General features: G+C 39.8%; 1 long non-coding RNA gene across 1 annotated transcript in view; it reads left to right on the forward strand.

Annotated features, from left to right (window-relative positions):
* LOC141574946 (uncharacterized) overlaps positions 1–25,070 on the forward strand; it is a 451,486-nt gene that overhangs the window by 392,432 nt on the left and 33,984 nt on the right. The gene's annotated exons all lie outside the window — the stretch shown is intronic.

Raw genomic sequence — 25,070 nt, forward strand, 5'->3', positions numbered from 1 at the left:
ATAATGCAAATGCCCATGATATAAAGAGCCTGCTCTATGAAACTCCTACTGTGTTTCAGTGTGTTAGTGTATTTCAGTCTCTTTCCTGGCAGTTTCTATTCTTCATAATTACTCTCTGAGGTGGGTAATACTCCCATTTTATAAATGAAAAAACTGAGGGTCAGCGACATAAGGAACTTAGCTCCAAACGCAAAAGTAGTAAGTGATAGAGCTTATATTTGAGCCTGTGTCAGCTGAAGTACAACATCTATACATGTCTTTTACATTCCGCCAAACTTACTCTTCCAACAGTAGAAAAAAACACAAGCCACATTTACAGTAAAGATATTATTTGTGCTTAGAAACTTGATTTATTAATCCTTTGTTAAAAGGCAGTTCATTATGCAGCATTATGTTCTAATGACTTAATAAATCTGTAACCTGATTCATTGTGTACAAGTTTTCTGATTTTGAAAAATTTTCCAAGGTTTTTCAGGGAGTATGAGACATGGCACTGGATTTAAAATTTCTTTGAAAATTATTCACTGGCTAAAGATGGTTCCTCTAGTATTAGCAGCCATTATGTAAACATAATATCCTTGGCCACAAGCAGGAAGAGGAATAGGAAATACATATTTCAATTTGACCCAGTGTTTTAAACACAATGTTGTTTTATATAATATCACAGAAAACCCTGCAGAGGGAGCATCATCTTTTCTTTAGAGACGAAGAACTACAGATTCAGAAGAGAACCAACCTGTACAAACTGATGCAGCTAGTAATTGACAAAGTCAGAATTCATCTGAGACTATCAGATTTTATAGCCCATGTTCACTTGATAATATGAAGATGCCAGAGACTCTCACTTTGCTAAGAGAGAATAAACTCTCTACATTACTTACTACGATTCTTGTAACAGAGTAAACGTCTGTCCTAGTGACATTGATGATATACTAAGCATCACATAAACGTAGCTCTTTCACGTACTCCAATCTAAACAGTCAGTAACTCTATTTACTTTCTATGAGTAAAACAAAATGAACTATCTCATCTCTTATTTTGAAAAGCAATTTCTGGATGGTGTCCTAGAAATAGTTTAAATTTACTTTAATCTGTTCATAAAAAGGAACCATAATAAATGTTACTGAATGTTTTCTGTATTCTCTCATAGCGTTGTCCTTTGTTCTTTACATGAATTATCTTATTTAGTAATCACAAAATTTCCATTTGGTACTGCTTTTATTCATATTAAAGACTGAAGACATAAGGTCCACAGAGTTGAAAATCTGACCAGCGTCACATGGTTAGTAAATATCTAAGTCTGGCATTGAACAGACTGTCAGATTCAGAGCGTAAGGATGAAGGATGATAATTCATACTTGTATTGATGACCTTGTGGTGCCCCAAAAGCAAAATCCTTTCTGAATTGCCAAGAAGGGTTGTAAAATACAGGTTTCTAAAAAATATTTTCTTGAAGTATAGAATATATAAATAGAATCCAGTAAACACAGTTTCCAGCTTGATGAATTAAAGCAATGGTTGCCAGGCTCACATCACAGCCACTCATGGGATGAGGTCCTTCCCTTGGACAGAGGAACTCAGGCATGAGCTTTCAACAGTCAGCACTCCTGGCGGCCATGCTTTGTGCTAAAGGAGGAATTCTCCGTGGTACACCATACCATCCACTACAATTTCTTTTGTTGATGGTAATGGTGAAATTGGTCCATGTTGTTGAGTGAACCTATTGTTAATTTGTTCTCATTGTGTGACTACAGTGAAATGTATTGATTGGTTCTATCTCTGTGAACATTTTTGATGCATATGTGTGTAAATGTTTATATTATATATGTGTGTGTGTGTGTGTGTGCGTGTGCGTGTGCGTGTGCGTGTGTATGTGATACAATCTCAGGAGGATTAAATACCTGAGAGCAAAATTGCCGGATCACAGCATATATGTAATTCCAGCTTTAGCAAATAACAGCTTTTAAAAGGTTTTTTAAATTTTTAAATTTTTATTTTTTTATTGAAGTATGGTCAGTTTACAATGTTGTGGCAATTTCTGGTGTACAGCATAATGTTTCAGTCATACATATCTTCCTTTTCCTATTCTTTTTCATTATGGGTTACTATAAGATATTGAATATAGCTCCCTGTGCTATATAGTAAAAATTTGTTTATCTATTTCATATATAGTAGTTAGTATCTGCAAATCTCGAACTCCCAATTTGTCCCTTCCTCCCCCCTTCCCCCTGGTAACCATAAGTTTGTTCTCTATGTCTGTGAGTCTGTTTCTGTTTTGTAAATAAGTTCATATGTGTCTTTTTTTTTTTTTTTAGATTTCACTTATGAGTGATATCATATGGTATTTTTCTTTCTCTTTCTAGCTTACTTCACTCAGAATGACAATCTCCAGTTTCATCTATGTTTCTGCAAATGGCATCGTTCTATTTTTTATTGCTGAGTATTCCAATATATATATATATGTATCTCACAACTTTTTTACAAAATGTTTTAACCAACTTATAGTTCCATCAGCAAAGTATGAGGGTTTCATTGTATATAGTTTTATACTTCATTTTAAGTTTTAGAAATGTGACACCTTACATATGCATTTATGTGTGTTTCTGATAATTCTCAATTAGAATGATATGGTATTTAGAAATACTTGGAATTCATTAACTTTAAAACAGTTAATTTTGTTTGGTTGTTTGACATAGTCATATTGAAAATCTAGCCAGATTTGTTGAATTTTTCTGCCAGTTTAATTTTTATCTGCTTAAAGCTTTAGCATATATAATTGGAGGATTTGTTTTCCTTTCAACAATGTTTATTTTATATCTCTTGGCCTCTTCAAAAGGAGATAAATCTGTAGTTATTTTTTTCTGGATTTGTGTATTCCTTGATAGAGGTAGAAAGACCAACAAAAGATTACTGTTTCTCAACTTGACGTGTGTCTGTGAGGTGCCCAAATTCATGAATATCACGCTGTTGTTGACTACCTTCCAAACATGAATTTCCTAAAGATTTTGACCGCTTTGGAAAGAAACAAAATTTAACCACAGTCTAAGATGTCATCTTTTTTTTAAGCATATTTTTTTTCATAAATACTGAAATACTCAGTAACTGTCTTTTCTCAGCTCCTATTTTATTATGGTTATTTTCCTTATCATAAAAATAAAAACCCTGCATCGTTTTATTTATATATGCCATGGTTTAGATATATCATAATTAATTTAAGTAACTTATTGCTGAACATTTGGATTTTTTTTTTTGGTTCTTGTAAATAATACTAATTTTATATGTATATATAAATTATGGCTTTTTATTGTAGTTTGATTTGTTGATTAAGCTTAAATTCTAGAAGGAATTGCTAGGTTAGGCTAAAGACATTGTCAGATTATCTCCAGAAATATTATTTGGTAATGTCTTACCACTGCCACTGGAGAAACAGTTTTTCTACACTTCACTGACATGATATTTACAATGTATCACCTTTGCCAGTCTGATAAATGAATAATGTACGTTATTGCTTTAAATTGTATTCCTTGTCTGGTAGTGAGAATGAATAGTTTAGTATATTTTTATTGGACATTTTAGTAGACATTTGTTTTGCAAATTGTCTTTCATTCATTTTTAATCGGTTTGTTCATCTCTTATCAATTACCTCCAACTGTAAACCCTTTGCTATCCCATATGCCAGTATGGCCTGTGTGTCATATCCTATATGTCAATGTCATGTTTGTATCTTGCCTTTGCTTTTCAAATCCTACTAGAATTTAGACAGATTTCTTTTTTTATGGCTTATGCTTTATGCTTTAGCCTTATACTTTTAAGACCTTTCTAACCCCCCAGGTTTTCTTCTGATTTGGCTCTCAAATTGGATGTATCGGCCAATGGGGACTGCTTACTGTTCTAGTTGTGTGCTTTTTCATGGTCTGTTCTCTGCCTGGCACAGCACTCTGCCCCCACACATGCAAATACACACACCACTATAACTGCTACCAAGAATGCGCACCTGGTAAATATCAGCCCTTTTGTCCAGCCTTACACCAAAGGTGGCCTTTTCTTTGAGCCTTCCCTGAGTCTCCTCCCTTCCTCCCCTCAGTGAAGTTGACTGTTCTTTTCTTCTTGTTTCCTCTGCCACCCCTAAAGTAGTTATTATAACATCTCTAACGCTTGAAGGCTATTACTTGATTACAGGTTTGTATGCCTTTACAGAATTGTAAGTTTTTTGGGTCAACATTTGTGTTATGTCCATTTCCATACCCCGAGCAGTGTGGGATAGTTACACAACAGATGTCTGTTGAGTAGCTGTTGGGAACTTTCAGATACACGATTGAGTGAAGTGATTTTCCCAGGCTTGGAGAGATGCTAAGAAGCCCAGCCCAGCCTAATCCCAAACTCCCTTCTTTTGACTACACGCTGTTGCCGCAGGTCTGCCCATTAGGTAACAAGGAACACTAGATGTCTTCTGCACATTCAGAAGGTTCACATCCACAGCCTCTCTCTTTCTTACCTAGTTTTCATCTGGCTAGAACTTATTTAATTTACATGTGTAAAGACAAGATCTCCTTCTCTTTTAAGGGAAAAACTTGAATAGCCAAATAATTGTTTGGGATGGTTTATGGAAGACTTGTCCATTTTCTTCAGGATTAAAAATCCTCCCACCCCCGATTTTCTTATTTCTCACTGCAAATGTTACTTTTTTCCCCCCTTTGAATTCAATTGTGTTTTGCCCATTATTTTTTCTGCTTGGTAAAATTTGTATTGCTAAAGTGGGATTAAACTTAACGGTTATTGTTTTGTGGCTAGAAGTACATGGAATAAGCTACCTTCTTACATTAAGTAAATGGATTTCTTGGTTCAGCAGCTCACACAAAGTAATTTAATGTGACAGGGGAGCATGATTTTAAAAGTGAAGATCCAGATGATCATAAAATCATCAACTTTCTTTTGAACTGGAAGAACCCACATAAATTGCTTTCTCTTCCAATCACCAAAGTCAACAATGTAGAAATATATTTATCTAGCTTTTGGCTAAATTACTTCCATTTGCATCTTCCCATAAGGCCATTCATTTTATGTAGTTGTAGTTATTATAAGGTTTCTTCGTGTATCGAGTCTGTTGGCTCCTCTCTCCACTGAGTGCCCTTGTTGGGGGCACCTGCCATCCTCCCTGACTCAAACTGTTGCAGTAGCCTTATCACCGACCTCTTGTTCCCATTAAGTTCACCACAGCCACTCCCAGCCCGTAGCCATGCTAATTCTCTTTTGTTTGTTTGTTTTTGTTGTCCATTGTCTTTTTTTTTAATTGAAGTATAGTCAGTTTACAATGTTGTGTCAATTTCCGATGTATAGGAGAATGCTTCAGTCATCCATATACATACATATGTTCCTTTTCATGTTCTTTTTCATTATAGGTTATTACAAGGTAATGAGTACAGTTCCCTGTGCTTTACAGTAGGACCTTGCTGTTTATCTAGTTTATATATAATAGTGTCTGCAAATCTCGAACACCCAATATATCCCTTCTCACCCCCCTCCCCCAGTAACCATGTTTGTTTTCTATGTTTGTGAGTCTGTTTCTGTTTTGTAAATAAGTTCATTTGTGTCTTTTTTTTTTTTAAGATTCCACATGTAAGTGATATCATACAGTATTTTTTTCTGTTTCTGGTTTACTACACTTAGAATGATGATCTCCAGGTCCATCCATGTCACTGCAGATGACATTATTTTATTCTGTTTCATGGCTGAGCAGTATTCCATTGTGTGTGTGTGTATGTATATATATATATATACTATAACTTGTGTATGTATACTACAAAGTTCTTTACCCAGTCATCTGTTGGTGGACATTTAGGTCGTTTCCATGTCTTGGCTGTTGTAAATAGTGCCTCTGTGAACACTGGGTGCTTGTATTTTTTCGAATTAGAGTTCCCTCTGGATATATGCCCAGGAATGGGGTTGCTGGATCAAAGGGTAAGTCTATTTTTAGTTTTTTTGAGGAATCTCCATATGTGCTTGGATTTGCAAAAAGGACATCTGCTTACCACTGCCTCTCTTCCCACCTGGTGAAAAGATACCTGCAACTTCCTGGCAGTTTGACCTTGGACACCCGCTGAACCACTGTTACGCTCTGTGTCATCAGCGATAAGGGCTGACAGGTGCTCTCCCACCTCACAGAGCGGTTTTCAGGTGAAATGGTGTGCACAGCAGCCGCTAGCACGACCGCACCAGACCCCGCCGTCAGTGGTGCAGTGTCCCAGGGCTCCACGTCTGCTCTGTGGGCCCGTCCCAGGAGGTGTCCAGTCCCACCTCAACATCCTGCTGAATGGTGGCCCCCCCTAGTGTGCCTGACTTCTCTCTCATTAACTCTCTCTCAGAGCTTAACACTTGCAGCCCGACCTTTGCTCCTGTTCACATGCTCTCACTGAGACTATCTTTGCTCCTCTTCCTGCTCCCTGAGAGCAGGTACATTTTTGCTCCAGTTTCTGCTCCCTCCGGCTCCAGGATGGTGCCCTTTGTAGAGGACACCTCAGGATGGTGTTGCTCTCGTTTTCCCAGTGCTCTTGCGCCTTCTTTGGAGGCCAGTCTTTTCTTTCAGGGTGTTCTGGTTCCCTGTGAGGGACACCATCGACTCTGGTGCTGTAAGTGAAGTCGCTGGACCCAGTCTCTGTCCTGGGGAAAAGTGTTCTAAACACACAAACCAGTCTGGTGAGAAACAGTGAAAAAGCCCCTTTGTGTTAGCTGTGGCCATGCGCAAGGTCAACCATCGGTGAGAATAGGGAGCCGTTATACCCCTCCCCCCACCGTCTGTATCCAGGGTTGCGTTTTTAAATTCTCAGACGGCAACGAATTTTCTGAAACAGAAAGTTGGCATTCTGAAAATATTTATTTTATTGTTTTTTGAGTAGTGCCTGGTGCGGTGCTGGCCTTAGGAACTATTACTTTCTCCCTTCCCTTCACAGTTAATGGTGAGTGTTTCCATGCTGTGTCCAGACTACAGGAAGTATCCAGAGGAAATGAGCTAATACGTGCTGCTGAATCCACCATAGATGGTGTCGGCCATTGGGAGATAGGCCAGGTGTTGCCCTGTGACTTGGAGCCCATCGGGGGAACAGTTGTGGCTTTAGCACTGCTGCTTGGCTACAGCGCTGTCCTAGGTACTGATATAAATCCGCTTTCAAATTGTAGCGAATAATCCTGTGGAAACTTCTTTCTTTTTCAACCACTACCTGCGCCAAGTGTTGAAATTCCACTGATGCGCGTGAATGTTTTCCAATTGGGTGGTGCTGACTGTACTTCATCTTAAGTAAATCCCTAATATCCTTGTTCTTTCTCTAGACCATGAGGGTACCATTCTCCACTGTGGTTATTCTCTGTCTCAACAATTTGCTCAAAGAACTGGTAGAATATAGTTGTTTCTATTTTTAGCTTTTATTTCAAGATCATAGGAAGGCATGGAGAAAAGTTTTTTCCTGAATCATACGATAGATACCCTACATAATTGTCCCCTGTGGACCACGTGGTCATGTTTCCTTCTCCTGTCGAGCCTTCTATGACTTTGCTGTATTGGCCAGTCCCTTCTTGTCTTCCGCGTGTTATTGCATCATCTGATTTAATAGGATTTGGTGTTTATACTTATATTTTTCATTTGAGACAATTAGGAATGAAAGAAATACATGACAAAATTATGTAGAATAAGAAAATAGAGTCCATTCCAAATCATTAGATTTATTTTAACCCTAAAAGCTATTTCCCAGTAATATACATGAAAGTAAATTACTATTCAGCTGTATGTTATATTGTCATAGTCAGTTCATGCTATCTGTAGGTTACCCACCTTGTGTATTACCTACGGCAAGTGTGTATGTGTGTGTGTGTGTGTATATATATATTTTATCTTATAAGCTTTCTTCTAAGTTCTTCCTTCCTTCTACTTGCCATGTTTCCTACTATCTCATAGAGCAATTGGTGTGTGCTCACTAAAAGCAAACTCGTTTACATGATTATTAGGAGGGGAAACTGACTTCATAGGAAAAAAATCATAATGTATTTCAGGCTAAGCAGGAACTGACTTTTGTGTGATCTGATGCTATTAAATAGATTTCACTTGCTCATATTTCTTAATGCATAGCATTAAGAATTGCCTATTCTTTCCAAGCAGGATGTAGTGGAAGACTGATAGTCTTATAGAAACAAGCAACCGTTGGATAAAGAACATTTTCCTCACCACCTCCCGACCTCTTCCACTTTACTCCCTCCAGAGTCTTATGACTTTGGTGTCTGGCAAGAAGCCTGCCCCATCCAAGACTGGCCATCTGTGGTCTCTCTACAGGCCCCAATCCTGAAAGCAGTTTAGCAGAGGATGGGTTTTGACTGGAATCGGGGTGCTTAAAGGTTGATGACTGGCTAGATAGTGTGGGAAGGTGCAACTGGAATCCCCCCACTTGGGAAGCAGGAGTGAGCCAGGGAGAAAAAAGAAAAGCGAGGTTCAATTCTTGTTAATATCGTATAACCTAAGATGTATACACACAGTATTTTCCCTGAGGGGAGCAAATTGATCCCGCAGGTCATCTGTGGGCTCTCCACTAGACTTTGGCAAGAGGAAAGAAAAAAGAGAGCAGGAAGGGAAGGCTGGAAGGAGGTTTGGAATGCACCCATTCCAACAGACAGTCTCAGCCTCTTTTGTACATTTTTGTTTAGCTTTCATGAACATGAGAACAAGGTTGTTATTTTTAAACGTAACAAAACATTGATTTGCATAATTGAAACATTTCTGAAAACGTAATTTAGAATTTGGCAGGAATATAGACTTAACAGTGGAGGGAAATTTTATCAGAATTTTTCTATGGTACTTACATATGGTAAGGTATTGCCTGTTGTTTAAAAAATTGTTTTCTTGAGAATTTTTAGCTAAAGACAAAGTTGTTTTTTTTTAAACATGGATAGCATTAAACTTCATTATTATAATATTGAGTTTGAAAGATGAAAGAATGCAATAATTAGAATTGCCATTATCTTGGTCAAATTACATTATATTTTCTGAAGTTTAAAAATTCAACCTGTATGTCCTAGGTATATTCTAGTTGATCATAAATTAGTGGCCTTTTTGGCAGAACTTTAGTACTTTGTTTATAGACCAGGTAAACATCACATGGTCTTAATCCCCACTAGTGGCCAATTCCTCACACATTACAGTGGGGCCTTCTAAACGGCCAGGCTTGTGACAAGATGTTAACAGGTGGTTGATGAGGCGGACTTTAGCTGGAGACAAGCTGACCCAGATTATCTTGTAAAAACATTCCAGTTTTGCCCTCTGTGTGTCATAAAGGACAAGTCTTCTGCTGCTGTTCGAAACAGAGGAAGGACCGGCAGGGGTTCCTGACCTGCGCTCCTGCATCTGCTAGTGGTGGACGTGGGCCCTGTGCTCCTGAGACGGTCTGGACCAGGGAGGCGCTGACCTTGGGCTGTGAAGTAAATCGTTGGCTTTTAGGGTAGGGATGTTGAAAGGATACATAGCTGGACTTCATCCCAGGGCTGACGAACGATGCTTTAGAGCAGTGATTCTCAAACTCTAGCCAGCAAAAGAACCATCTGGAGGGTGTTTTCATGCACAGACTGCTGGGCCCACTTGCATTGTTTCTGACTTAGTCCATCTGGGGTGGGGCCTTAAAGTTTGCATTTTTGCCAAGTTCCATGGGTCCTGGTCCTGCTGGCTGAGCAAAACACTTCAAGAACACTGCTGTAGAATGATCTACTCTGGCTTCAAAGGTTTGAAGATTTCCTTTCCCCCATCGCGGGCGCCTCCCAATGTGTACTGTTTATGAAAACAATGGATGTTCTTTTTTTCCCATATTCTACCATAAGTTAATTCTTCTCTTGGGTAGTTAAAGAATGGCAAAATCTTCTCAATTACTTGGAAGGCTAGATCCTGTCAGGAGATCTAAAATAATATCAGGTTGGGTAACTCACATAAAAAGCAGGAAATCAGGTTATACACTGTTACTAATGTTCCCAAATGGTCAATGGTCAGATTAAAACTTACAGACATTTATTTCCGCTGTAGTTTGAGCCAAACCAATGCCTGTTAGAGTTGGCCATACAACACTCTAAAATGGGCACTATCATGTCTTAGTTGAAGTTCACAGGCTTTGGTTGGATGAAAGTATGAAAGAAGTTTAAATCTTCATACCTCATGTTTGCATTCTTTTAAAATGATTTCTTTTTGCAAAAATAATGCTGCCTATCCTGGAGAGAACAAAACAGCCACAACTGCTGGTAAAAAAAAGATCTAAAATAAATGTGCTAATCATTATGCTTGGCATAATGAAGTTTATTTTTTCCCCTTGAGTTTTCCTTGTATAAAATTTAGAAGAATTACACTGATTTATCAGCTGCTGAGAGTTTAGGGACCAAGAAACAGTGAAACAGAATCATTGTGTGCATGAGTAGCACCTGGAGGTCTTACTAGAAAAGTATAACCCTGAGACCACCCAGGGGATGGGCCAGGAGCCCACGTCTCAGTGAGCACGCGGGCAGTTTAAGCACCACGCGGAGGAGCCCAGACACGGAAGAGCAGTGTGTCCAGGGCCCCCTGGCGGTACCGACAGGAATGGCAGGCTTAGCCGGACAGCGCGCGGCTGATGATAGCTTTTCCAGGGCAGGGAGATGTATTGTGCTGGGTAGCACTAGCTGAGGTCTACTACTCTGTGGCCAATAAATACCTAAACAGAAATCAATAACTTTGTGTTATCCAACGTGAAAATAGATACTAAGTTTAAAACTCCTTTAGGACATTACAATGAATAAGGGGTCATAGTTGAACTCGCAACTATAGTCTCTAAATTCTTTACTGAATTGACTGAGTGTGAGGAAATTATTTTTACATTGATAAACAAAATAGGTTCATCAGAAACAAACTGTTCAATCTGTATGATTAATGTTAGGAACTAAAATCATAATAATCCCATACATTTGGTTAAAACAGTCAGTTTCAAAACAACGAACTATACAGTGATTGATAACTAAACTTCTTGTGGTGATCGTTTTGCAATAAATACAAATACTGAACCATTATGTTGTGCACCTGAAGCTAATTTAATATTGTATGTCAGTTACAACTCAATTGAAAAAACAAAATAATAAATAGTATTTATTACCTTCTTTGCTTTTTGAGAAAACTGTGGGAGACAGGCAGGGCCTCAAAAGAGCCAGTTGTTAGAAAGGGGGCATAGAAAGGAAAGAAACCTTCAAGGTGTCTGTGGCTGAAGCACCTATTCTGCGAGTACCCTGTATTCCCCACGCCCTGCCTTTCCCCTTCTGTGCGCAGCTGAGTGTGTCAGTACAGCCTGGTTATGACGCATCCTGAGTAGCAATCTGCTGTAGCCCTGAGAGCATCAATGTCAAAGCCCTGTCTACGGAAGGCACTGGGATGCCAACATACGCGGGACCTGGGATGCCAACATACGCGGGACCTGGGCACACCTGGGCCCCATACACATGGACGGCCAAGAACCGTGCAGGTGTGACTTTTAGGACTAGGGAACCCGTTGAAGATTTCTTATGAGTTGATGCTTCAAAGCTGGTAGCTGTGATTTGTCACTCTTGTAAATTTTAGAATTTCATGTTGGTAGTAGAAGATTCTATTTATTTGCAGTGGAGAAGTGCTAAGGAAGTAGTTTTATAAAAAAGACATACATCCTTTCTTTTTAGCAGTTTGTCGTTGAATTCAGTTATCAAAAAGATGTTTTGAAATCACCTCCCCTAAAGATCTTTAAAATAGGTCACATTTGATGTGGAAGAGTCTGGCTAAACTATAAAAATTCTTCCACATTTTGAGATTTAGTGACTTCATCCTTGGCCTCATGGACACTTAGAAAATTGAAGTGACACAAGTGAAAGCAAAGGGTTCACAGCGGTTCTCCATTTACCAATTTCTAGTGTTTGTGAAGTGGTTTCTGTAGTTATCTCTTAGTAGCAGCAGTAATGCTTTTACCTTCCATCTCATCATACTCATCGTCCATCAGTTCTAAAACATTTTCTATCATAGATATTAAGTTAATAGACATTTCAGCCTGCTTGACTCAGAGTTGGTAAACAATTTGTCTAGGCTGGAGAGGGGCCAGGCATGTGTAGTTTCAGGTTAGTACATCCACAGAATATCTACTACATGGACATGCAGTTTCCCCTTTCACTAAGTTTAACTTCAACTTGTAAGGTAATTGGGAAAATTGAAAAGTCATTTTTCTGATAATGAAACAAACTGCTTTTTAAAAGTCTTTTTTCCTTCTGTATTCCTGCAGAAAAGCAGAGGGAACTGTGATAAAAGAAGTGTATATTTGGTCTCCGACCCCTTTCTGATACAGAACTCCTGAAACCTTTGGAATTTCCCAAGTGCAGAGATCAATAATGGTGTCTTTTGTTATGTTAATGAGGTACTTTTGGAGCACACCTAAGGATGGGGGCTGGTTGGCAGGGGAGCCAGCCTGTGATTAGAGGGTTGGAACTTTGAGTCCCATCCCCTGACTTCCTGGGAGGGGAGTGGAGCTGGAGGTGAAGTTCAGTCACCAGTGGCCAGTGATTTAGTCAATCATTTCTACACAATGAGACCCACATAAAAACCCAAAGGACGGGGTTCAGAGAACTTCCGGGAGAGTGAGCACGGGGAGGTGCCGGGAGAGTGGTGTGCTCAGAGAGGGCGCGGAAGCTTCTCACCTTTTCCTGTACCTTCCTTGTGCCCCTTTCCCATCTGGCTGTTTCTGAGTTCTAACCATTGTCATAGGTAATCTAGGAAGTAAAATACTTACCTGAGTTCTGTGAGCTGCTCTAGCAACGTAATCGAACCCAAAGAGGGGGTTGAGGAAACCTCCAACTGAGAGCCTGTTGGTCAGAAGCTCAGGTGACAGCCTGGACTTGGGATCCTCTGAAGCAGGGGGCTGGGGAGTCTGGTGGGACTGAGCCCTCAACCTGTGGTACCTGATGCTACCTCTGGGCGGAGAGTGTTAGAGTTGCCTTGAATTGTGGGACCCCCAGCTGGTGCTGGAGAATTGCCTGACGTGGGGGGACAACCCCACGCACATTAGAATTGGCTGCAGAATCTTAGGGACAAATGGAAATGTGCAGGAATTCACACCGAATGTTGCCTACTGTTAAAAAACAAAAGTCATCTGAGTGAATTGTAAAGATCTTGCTGGCTTTCAAATTCAATATTTTATGAATCGGGTAGCATCCCAACCAGCAGAAGAAATAGGAGCTCCAAGGAGCTGTACAAAGTGAGGGGCTTTATAGGCAGGAGGGAGCAGGACTAAAGAAGTTAAACTAGGCAAATATGGGGCTGGTTATCGCAGGGTTCCTTTCCTTTAGTTGATGGCAGGGGTCTATCAGGACGATTACCTAACTAGCAGTTACCAGGCAAGTCCTGATTGACTGGTTAAAGACTGCAATCCTGGGAGAGCCGGAAACTGTATAATTACAGCCTCAGCTCGGTGACACGGGGCTTAGCATAAACGATTCCATATTGTCTTGTTTTTAACACCACTCCATGTGTTTAAAATGCTGAAACCTAGGCTGTTTGTTTTTTCACTGCTTGCTTCACGTGAATGTGCCTTGTCTCCCAATATGACTTTATATGTCCCATGGTTCTGAACGCATGGTAAGAATTTATCAATTTTTGTTGAATTTAAATTAGTATTAGGTATGCACTGATATTTCTAAAAAATATATATGGCAGAAATAACACACGTCTGACTACATACACCATTAACTGATACCGTGCTGTATGCCCGATTCTCTGTTAAGAGTTTTATGTCTTAGAAAGTCACTACATCTTAAAAATAAAAGCACACCCTAAATTAGAGTAACGTATTGATGAATGATCTGTAAAACAGCCTTATTCACTCATAAACTCTGCTTACTAGCCAGATAAATGTGTCCTGAGGAAAAGTAGGATTAAGAAATCTGCACCTCTAGTTGGTTAATTTGAATTTTAAGTACCACTGACTCCCAAGACGTGGTAGGATTGAGCTACCAAATTACCAGTTTATCCTCACATATCATAACATTTTATTAACTAGAAATGTAGTAATGGGTGAAGTGGAGTCATTTCGGCTCTAATATTCCCAGATTTGTGACAGTTTCACCTAAAAATCGCAGGGTACTATGTAGGAGAAAAGGACTTGTGACGCCTGTAAGGATAATCAAGAACGGCGAGCGTATCTGAGAGAAAACTATGGGGAGACTTTAGCTTTCCTCCCAGTGTGCAACTGGGTGCTCATAATTTCAAGTGAATGTTACCTGTTCAAAGAAGGTGAATGTAGAATCCAGGAAGCCCTCTGATGCAAGTAAATACAGGGTGGCTTCTAGGAACAGAGAAAGTAATCACATGTTAGAATGTGGTGTAGATGTTAGTAATTTAAAATAGCCTTTCTTAAGATTAGTACTCGCACTGACTTTGACATCAAACAATTTAAAAATTTTTTTAAATTTTTTATTGAAGTGTAGTCGATTTACAGTGTTAGTTTCAGGTGTACAGCAAAGCAAATCAGTTATACAGATACATACACACATACATATATATATATTTTTCTTCTTTTCAGATTCTTTTCCATTATGACATCAAACAATTTAAAACAAACCACAGTGAGCCTTAGGGAGCCAAACTGAGGAAATACACTCTTTAAAAAAATTTTTTTAGAGTGAAACCTAGCGAATCCGCAGCGCTGTGTCCGCTGGTGGTGCGCAGCATAGGAAGTACAGCCTTCCCGGACTCCCCACGTCACGGTTATGCGGAAACCACTGCTGTACTACCGACTGCAACAGCTTGCACTGGGCACCCGCTGCGTGTTGCCCTGGGCGTGTCAGGTGACATCTCTTCTTCTCACAGTTACCCTCTGGCAGAATGTGTTACATGCCCACTTGACAGATGAAGGCTCAGAGCCTGGGAGATTTTAAGTGACCTGACTTGGTCACACCACTCGTAAGTAGCAGTAGGCTCAGACCTCAGCTGTGTCTGGCTCCAGAGTCCATGTTGTTACTGTTTGGCTCTAACTTAACACCACTTAGCAGCTTTCCGTCTTATTTCCAGTTCTGCCCCCACTGTGAAATATTGCACAGGTGACGTTCCAAATAGCTCTGACAACAAATTACTGCAAGTTACGTCATGTAGGCTGAGAACTCATGTGCATAACCTAGCCGGGACCCCTTCCTTCCAGCAGCCACAAGCCCTGCGCTCCAGCCCCCCGGCCCTCTTCACCTGTCTAGGAGATGACTCCTCCTTCTGACTCAGGTGGCGAGAAGGAGGTAGGAGGTTTTTCCCTCTCTCCCACTGGACCTCTTTTGGCCACTTAGTCCTAGCAGGAGTTCCTACCTCCCCAGATGAACCAGAGCCGTAGTTCTTGGAAGGGGAGGACATCGGCTTCCTCTCCCCGCAGCACATCTGCTGTGCTTGCGTGGAAACCCACCTGCTCTCATTCGTGGTACAGGCTCTTCCTCACTGTCCCTCAGGCCTCAGAACAGCAGAGCAGAATTACGGAGAATAATACCATCTCACTTCATTTGGCTCTTTTGGAGAAATTCTTGGTCCTCACCATCGCGAAGGACGCCTCCTCTGCACAGGTGCGCCTGCCCTGCGCTAGGGCTGGTGACGGAATTCCGTGTGGGGTCTCCTGCTGGCTGTTCCATGGCATCGTCTTCATGCCTTTGCATCTTTGTAGAGCAGACTTTGGGTGTGGACGTTCCCTGTTTCCGGTCTTCCTTTCTTTATTCTCTATTTTCCTCAGACTTGGAATCACGTGTTAAATTTTTATTTCCTTTTACTGAGGTGTAGAGACAAAAATCATCTAGAAGAGACTAGCTCACCTTCTTTCACATGATTATAGCCAGTTACTCAGCCTCTCTCCTTGCCTGAAACCTCTGGGGTGCGAACTCCTGTACATACGTCTAAGTTAAGCTCAGGATGACTTCTCTATATTCCTGCTATGCAGGAGGCATGTTTTTTGGGTCGAATAGAGCCTGAGTCTCCCTCAGAGTCTGTTGCTTTTCCTGTGGTCTGGGGCGAAAGTGCAGGGTATCATGAATTTGTCTTTATCCCAGGGTTTAGAGGCATTACACTAGTTCCAGCTCACACATTCAGAGTTAGCTGGGCAGTTGACTACCGAGTGTTTTTATATTCCATTTTGGTATCCAGGAGAAGCTGCAGAGTGAACTCTCTCCCCTGCAAATTAGGAGGTTTATAATTCAACAGGTATTGACTTAAGCAGTTTGTTATTAACTCTTCTAGTATTCAGAAATCATTAGGTTGTAAAAAATGCTGTTTGGCCATCAAATTATTCATGGTATTTACATTTACCAGAATAATTCCATTTTCTATCTTTCTTGCATCTGTTTCCATCCTACTTCTAATTAATTGCAGACATTTAGAGAATGCCTACCCTATGCCTGTAGATTTACTAGGTTAAGAAACCATCAGCATCCTAGCTGGAGGTAACGTGCTGAGTTCTCTCATTGACATAGACATTATTATTTAAAAATCATAATTTTAAAAATGAGACCAAAATCTTCATTTTATTTCCAACTTGCTCCTTGATTCCAAATGAGTTTATCTTCATTTCTTTGGACCCAAGAGACTGCACTAGTACTGCCCTAAGTTTTTAGAGCCAGTAACAGCAATATAAAAAGAAAAAAAAAGATCAAATAGCGATATGGAATCTTAAAAAAAAAAGACACAAATGAACTTATTTAAAAAACAGAAACAGACTCACAGACATAGAAAACAAACTTGGTTACCAGAGGGGAAAGGTGGTGGGAAATGATAAATTGGGAGTTCCAGATTTGCAGATACTAACTGCTTTATATAAAATAAATAAACAAGAAGTTTCTGCCGTATAGCACAGAGAACTAAATTCAGTATCTTGTAGTAAACTATAATGAAAAAGAATATGAAATGAATATGTGTATATATATGTATGTGACTGAAACATTATGCTGTACCCTAGATATTGACTGTAAACTGTACTTGAATTAAAAAAAAAAGATTAAATAGAAGTTAGTGCTCATTTGGAATGTTACCTCCTGCTTTTTAATTTATATGTTGACAGGGGAAAATGTGAGCTTAGATCAGGAATTCCAAATGCAGCATACTATTTTACAACACATGGGTTTGCATTGAAAGCCTTCAAAATTTTACATAAATCTCAAAGGCTGAAAATCAGAAACTGGAAATTTAACATTGGAGTTTCTCAGTAAGTAAATAGGACTCTTTCTTTTTTTCTTTCATACTATTTAATATTATTCTTTGACTGTTCTGAGGAAGATTGAATTTCTAACTAATGGCTCATTTCAGCATTACTGGCCAGAATGAAGACATTTCCCAAGTGTGTCGCATGTTCCCTGGCTGGAACTGAGCACTCTTTCTCCTCGACAGATGAGAACTCAACCCCCCATGAAGCCATTTCTAAAATCCTTGAAGAACAAAGAAGTCTTAAAATGTCCCTGTTGACATCAGAACCTTTTGGAATTTCTCTGATCATCAAAATCTTGGTTTCTAAAAATAGATTTGTTCCCACCTGCTTAAGATCATCTGATTCACTGGGAGAGGAATTTATATTACAGAGAAGTATTTTAACCATAAAACTGAAGTTTTCATTTAGGAGCTACATTTTCATGAATAATTAAACTAATTCTTTCAGAAAGCAATTGAAGGCAGAGATTTGGGCTTTCTGTCATAGGTATTTGTTTTTCTTTAATTCTTCTCCATTTATAAGTGCATCTTTCTGTTCTGTTGCTTTATTGTTTAGCTGTTGTCATACTTAGACTGAAGTAAGTTTTTTTCGAAATGCTAATGAGATAGTGAGTGAAGAAAAAGGAAATTAATTTAAAATTTTTATCTCACGCCTTGAATAGCTGCTTGTTTCCTCTTGATTAAGAACGGTAGACATTTAAACTTATGACTTCCGGGGAGAAAAAGAGTAGGAAGGGATAAATTGGGAGTTCAAGATTTGCAAATTAACTAGTATATATAAAATAGATAAAGAACATGTTCCTTCCGTATAGCACAAGGAGCTACTACATTCAGTAACTTGTAGTAACCTATAATGAAACAGAATATAAAAAAGGAATATATGTATGTGTATGCATGACTGGTACATTAAGCTGTTCACCAGAAACTGACACATTGTAAATGGCTATACTTCAATAAAAAAAAAAAAAAGAACAGTAGACTTTTGATAACTGATCCTTATTAAAATTACAGCAATTAATTAGCAGCAGCAAACCCATGTCATCTAGTAAATGGATTTTACTTAAAAAATGAATTTTTGAGGTTCCTGGGGCCCATAATAGGCCTTACTGTAGCTTTCCTCTTTTTCTGATTTTCTTTGTATATGCAGAAACTTTCTTGTCCCATTTCCCTATTCAGCCACATAGCTACCTTTATTTGCTTATTTGATAAATATTTACTGCACATCAGCATACATTGGTTGTACTAGGACTTGGAGATGCAAGGGTATGTAAACCATCGAGTTTACCCTTAGAGAGTTCACGAGCCATCGCGAGAGAGGGACAAAAACAATCAAATATACACAGACATTTCATTCAGAAGGTGTCACTAGGTAATTGATATGTAGATTGAGGTGAAGAGGAATGGGAGGGGGAGTGGTTTAAGGAGAGTGGTCAAGGAAGCTCATTAAGGAAATAGCGTTTGACATGAGACCTGATGTTGAGAAAGAATCAGCCACATGTGACATCGGAGGCAGTACGTCCTAGGTATGTGCAAATATGTGCAAAAGGGACGGAAAGAGATTGGCGTGTTCAGGAAATGGGGAGGAAAGACTGCTGTGGCTTGAAGCAGAGTGACAGAAGGACATGGGATGAGGTTGACAAGTCTGTATGCAAATTAACAGGAATCTAGGCGTAGTTTTTCCAAGGCCACGAAGGAGTTAGGATTTTAAGTGCAAAGCGCCTTCAGCCAAATTGTTTGAGTGTGCAAATGACAAAATCTATTTTATGTCTTAAGATTGTTTCTGTTACTTCAAGGAAACCCCACCCAGGGGAATCTGACCATCGTTTTGGGATGTGCCCTAAGTTGTAAGAGGTGCTGAACGCCTGGCTCAAGGTGGTAATGGACAACCTGCAGAAAAGTAAATCAGTTCCATAGGGTTTTGGAGATTGAGTAGCCGTGACTTGCTGATGGATTAAGGGTGAGAGGTGAAGGGGAGGGTGGAAACAAGGGCATCTTTCTGTTGCTGGTTGCGCAGTTGCCCGCTGGTGTCTTTATCCTGAGAGGGAGAGACTTGGAGTTGGGAACAGAGACATCAGGACTCCAGTGTTTTATCTCGGTGGTTCTGAGTTTGAAATACCAAAGTTGAGATGCCAGATGGGCAGTCTGAAACATGAGGCTGGGCCTCAGAAATGAGACTTGGCCTGGGGATGTAAAGATGGGAATCCTAAAACATAAAGGCGGTGTTTAAATCCATGGGCCTGGGTAAGGCCACCTTAGACTGTATGGTCGTTGGAGAGTGATCAGTTGATGATAAAATCTCCTGCTTCTATTAGCCTTTCACATGTAGTCAGACACATCAGCCAGGATGAGATAGCTACCAGCATTCTCTTTATCTCTTGATCTGCACTTGCCGAAAGAATAAATCTGCTGGTCAGCGTCTCTTCCTGAAGCAATAGGTCAGTTTCTCCCCTTAAGAGTTTCTAGCCCCAAACAAACAGGCAAACAACAGTAAATCTGTAACAACAACAAAAATCCAATGACCTCGATCTCTTTTTCCATACACGTTTTTTTCGAGTTATTTTTAGATCAGATAAGGAGGGCCTGGTATCCAAGCAATACAGAAATGTGGTAGGATAACGGCCGGACTACGTCTCCATCTCAGTGGACTGCGCTCTGGTGATGCTCACAGAGCCCCTTGGTGCTGCTGAAATGGTTGTTGTGCTTGAGAACGCCTGTTGGTGGGAGCGTCCTTTAACAAAGGCTGTACATCCGTTTGACAGCCAGATAACATGACAGCCAGCATTTCTACTTGAGCAGCTCTGAAGGATGCTGTTACTGGGACAGACCAGTTGACATAAGTTTCAAGACATCATTCAGAGGTGCTGCTGTGGCCATTGTGGTTGTGTCTTCACTTACCTTCGAGCTAAGGGGCTCTTTGGTTAGTGCCATAGAAGTCATCGAAAATGGCAGCCTGTTTATTGGTTGGGGCTGATGTCACTCAGCATCAAAGCTGCAGCAAAATAACCAGTGACTCAGCTTTAGAGGCTGGTATAATGGGTCAGTGAGGATCAGCAGTGCTAAGTACTTTCAACTGCCGTATAGCCAATCTCTGGGAATTTTTCTCATCTTGCAAAATGGAAACTTGGTCCCCATTAAACAACAGCTCCCCATTTCTTTGTCCCCCTCAGTCCCTGGTAACCACCATTCCGCCTTCTGTTTCTGTGAATCTGACGACTCCAGGTACCTCATCTAGGTGGACTGATGCAGTATTTGCCCTTTTGTGACTGGTTTATTTCAATTTGGCATATCGTGCTCAAGGTGTATCCATGTGGTAGCATGTGTGAGAATTTCCTTCCTTTTTAAGGCTACATGATATTCCATTGTGTGCTATACCACATTTTGTTTATCCATTCATCTGTGGATGGACACTTGGGTTGCTTCCAGCTTTTGGCTATTATGAATCCTGTGGCTATGTACAGGGGTGTACAAATATCTTTGAGACCCTGCTTTCAAATCTTTTGGGTACATATCCAGAAGTGGAATGACCATATCATATGGTGATTCATTTTTAATTTTTTGAAGAACTGCAGTACCATTACCCATAGTCGCTGCACCATTTTGCATTCCCGCCAGTGCAGTTTTTCTCCATCCTCACCTGTGCTTATTTTCTGTTTTTTTGTTTGTTTGTTTGTTTGTTTGTTTTTATATACTAAACATCCTGATGGGTATGCGGTAATACCTCATTGAGATACATTTTTGAGATAATTTTGATATATGAAGTCATTGTAAAAATACCTTAAATTCTTTAGTAGTTAAAATGTCTTTGGCTGCAGGTAATGTATAACTTCCATTCAAATTTACTGAAACAGTTGAGGGTAAGTATTTTGAAGGAATTGCACATTACATTTTTGAGAATTGCTGCATTGGAAAGCCCTGTTTTAACTCATTGTACAGATAATGTGAATGATCTATGGAACCGATGTTTCAGGGAATACTCTTTAAGAGACGCTCTTGTCAGGGAGCAGAATGTGTTGTAGAGTTAGGAACATCAGGGTTTAAATCCCAGTTTTACCTCGTATGAGCTGATTGGCCCGCAAATAAATGTACTGACTGTATTAGACCATGAAATCTTATTATTCTGCAAGAGGAAATTTACAGTTATCCAACATCTTATGCAAAGATTTTTCACCAGTGTCAGTTATTGGTGAGATTAATAAATATTTTTATCTCTGGGTTCTGAGTCAGGCACTGTTCCTGTGATATTTGCTAGCTGTCACTAGCTAGCTAGCAAATGTCTTCTCTGAAATAGCTTGTCAACTTCTTATAAGTTTTGAATGTTGGAATCATCACTGTGCTGGCTGCTGCTCACAGGAATGAGTTGTCTTTGCCCTGTGTCCATATCTGTTGCCTTCTCTCATAAAAAAAAAAAGCAGGATGTTTCGGGGGAGGTCACAGCTTTCAAGAATGCGATTATTATAGAGTAGGAGATGAGAGTCAAGAAGAGGTGAGAGTGAGGAGTTTAATTAAGGAAAGAACTAGATAATGGAGTGTTTCTTGTGCCAAGTTCTGAAGACTGGACCTTTTTCTATAGGGACTGAGTGGCTTTAGCAGTAAGTACTGGGGGAAACAATATAGAAGATGGACTGGAGACTAGCTACAAACATTAAGATGAGTTTGCAGGTCTTTGCAGTTTTTCAGGAGAGAAATGAGGTTGTGTGTTAGGGTCACAGCAGTGCTAAGGAGTCATTACAAAGTGGAATGGGCAGGATGAGGAGAAGTAGGATGGGGAGAAAGAGAATTCTAGAATGACTTCCACAGTTCTGATCAGGGATAGTGAGGCTGATAACTGAGAAGGAGGAGAGGATTTTGGAGGAAAGAAAATGGCCTCCATCTTGGACAAGTATACATGGAACATCCACTGAGAGATGTACGGGAGGTGGGTGAGTGTGCAGCTGGGGACCCTGGGCTGCTTGACCTGGAGATTGAGAGCTGGGAGTCTCCCATGGAGAGACGGTTATAGGAGACCCGAGGAAGGATGAGCTTGCCTTGTGCGAGCACGTGGTTCAGGAGCAGGACTGTGGGGTCAGTAGCGTTTCAGGGCTGGGCAAAGGCAGAAGAGATAGTGGGGAAATGTAAGAAGGAATAATGAGATACTGAGACAGTCACAGAAAAGATCGCCAGTTTTTTTCTTAAGCAAGATCTGCATTAACTTGAGATAGCACATTAGCAAGGAAAAAGTTACTTTCCTCAACCCTTTTCAAGTCATAACTCAAAACCTGTATGAAGTTGGCGCTTGGCTTGATTTCTCCATATCTGGCTGTAATGAGATGTTTTTATGACCTATTTGAAAACAATCGCAAGGTTAGAAACAGAGCTCACAGAACTTGACCCAGAGGAGCGACAGTGACAGGTGGTGGAAACTGCTTGAGAAGAGTTGAAGGTCTGGATGCGAGTCCAGTGTTTTGCCATGAAATAACTGTGTGACCTTGTATGTCTGGCTTAACCCCTCAGGGACTCAGTTTTATCATCTGAAAATTAGACACTCTCTTCATTTCCCTCCTGCTGTAAAATGTATTACTTTTAAAGCAAAGTCATATATTTTGCTCATTCAAGTCAGAGAAGTCTCCCCTAGAATAAACAGTATAACATTCATGAAATTAATTTAAAATAAAATACATTTATTTCACTTATGAAATAAATTTCCATCACAGTTACTCTAAATAACATTTTTAAAGCATCATCTGGTCAATAATATGGCCTTGCTTTAATCTTTATCATGTAAATTTATAAAATAATGGCCTTGCATATATTTTAATCCACATGTCTCTTATTTCCCAGTTAGGCTATTATGTTCTTTTTCAGTTTCCAAATCATCAAACAAAATACCTTGTAGGTGTGTTTGTCGTGAAGACTCAGTAAGTATCTTTCAGCTGGTTGATACCAGGTACCTTTCACTCCACCAGACCCATCATTTCTTCTTTCTAGCCTTTTCATCCATTCCCATGGGTTTTATTATTCCAAAGAGGGTTTGAGTAGTTAGAACACTGAGGGGGTTTAGTAAATAACAGGAAGAACCCCATGCTTCCCATTTTGACTTAAATCTTCCTTCATTTACAAGGCACGTTAGAGCAGGTACTTTTACTGTTTATCTCCGAGTCCCTCCGAGGCTGCGCTTCTCTCTTACCCCAGACACTCTTGCCCCACAGACTTTATACCCTAATTAGACCTTGTACGCAACTGTGATGCTTCACTGTTTTTCTTTCTTTGCCTCATTTGCTTTGTGGTAACTGGCATCTCCTCCTTTCTAAACGTAGCCGTACTCTATGTTCTTCTTTTCATTCTTGCGTTTCTAGGTCTTACAGTGTTGCTCTCCCAGTTAGGCATCTTTTAATGGCCTCTAAAATAGTTACTGCTGCTACTGCATTTCCTCCAAACGCTGTAGTACATATGATCCTTCTCATTAATACCACGACCTGGGAAGACTCCTGCCTATGTTTTCCCATTACCGCCTGTGTTAACTTTAAAATTGTTTTCTTTTATTGAAGTGTAGTTTATGTATAGTATTATGTAAATTACAAGTGTACATACCTGTGTTAACTCTTACCTGACTCTTTGACCTTGGACAGGTGTACTGGCCCACCCAGGTGTGGCTAACTTAAAAACAGGTAACTGTAACTCTTCTGCATATCGCTAATGTAGCATTAATTATGATGAACTGTAGTTAGGTTTGGTAACTGGCCATATCCAGTGGACTCCAAGCTCCTGAAGGGATGCTTAAGTTGTCAAAGAATGTCGTAGCTACCACTGTAATCACTCTATACCCCTCCCATGGTCACAAATGCATTTACATTTTTTTTAGTAAGTGACCCTTAGAACACTACACTACTACAGCTCACGTCAGTATGTATTCTGAATCCTTGTGGCAGTCTTTTTTAAGTTGTGGTTTGTATTCTACACATTTTTTTTTACTTAAAATTTTTTTTATTTTTATTTTTTAAATTGAAGTATAGTCAGTTTACAATGTTGTGTCAGTTTCTGGTGTACAGCATGTTTCAATCATATATATACATACATGTATTCCTTTTCATATTCTTCATTATAGGTTACTGCAAGATACTGAATTTAGCTCCCTGTGCTATACAGTAGACACCTTATTTATCTATTTTGTATATAGTAGGCAGTATCTGCAAATCTCAAACTTCCAGTTTATCCCTTCCCACCTCCTTTCTTCCCTGGTAACCGTAAGTTTGTTCTCTGTGTCTGTGAGTCTGTTTCTGTTTTGTGAATAAGTTCATTTGTGTCTTTTGTTAGATTCCACATATAAATGATATCATGTAGTATTTTTCTTTATCTTTGTCTTACTTCACTTAGAGTGTCAATCTCCAGATCCTTCCATGTTGCTACAAATGGCATTGTTTTACTGTTTTTTATGACTGAGTAGTATTCCATTATATAAATATACGAGAACTTACTTATCCATTCATCTGTAGATGGACATTTAGGTTATTTCCATGTCTTGGCTGTTGTAATAGTGCTGCTGTTAACATTGGGGTGCATGTGTCTTTTTGAATTAGAGTTTTCTCTGGATATATGTCCAGGACTGGGATTGCTAGATCATAAGGTAGGTCTATTTTTATTTTTTTGAGGCATCTCCATACTATTCTCCATAGTGGCTGCACCAACTCCATTCCCACCAGCAGTGTAGGCTGGCTCCCTCTCTCCACACCCTCTCCAGCACTTATTATTGGTTTGTATTCTGCACAGTTCTTTGTGATTTTCTATTGGATTTACTCTAAAAACCTACAAAAATTTCCTATTCTCTACAAAAATGATTTGCACAACAGTGTAATGTTATTGTCACTTTAAGGGCATG

The sequence above is a fragment of the Camelus bactrianus genome, chromosome 24 (genome assembly GCF_048773025.1).
Source record: "Camelus bactrianus isolate YW-2024 breed Bactrian camel chromosome 24, ASM4877302v1, whole genome shotgun sequence".
Classification (NCBI taxonomy): Eukaryota; Metazoa; Chordata; class Mammalia; order Artiodactyla; family Camelidae; genus Camelus; species Camelus bactrianus.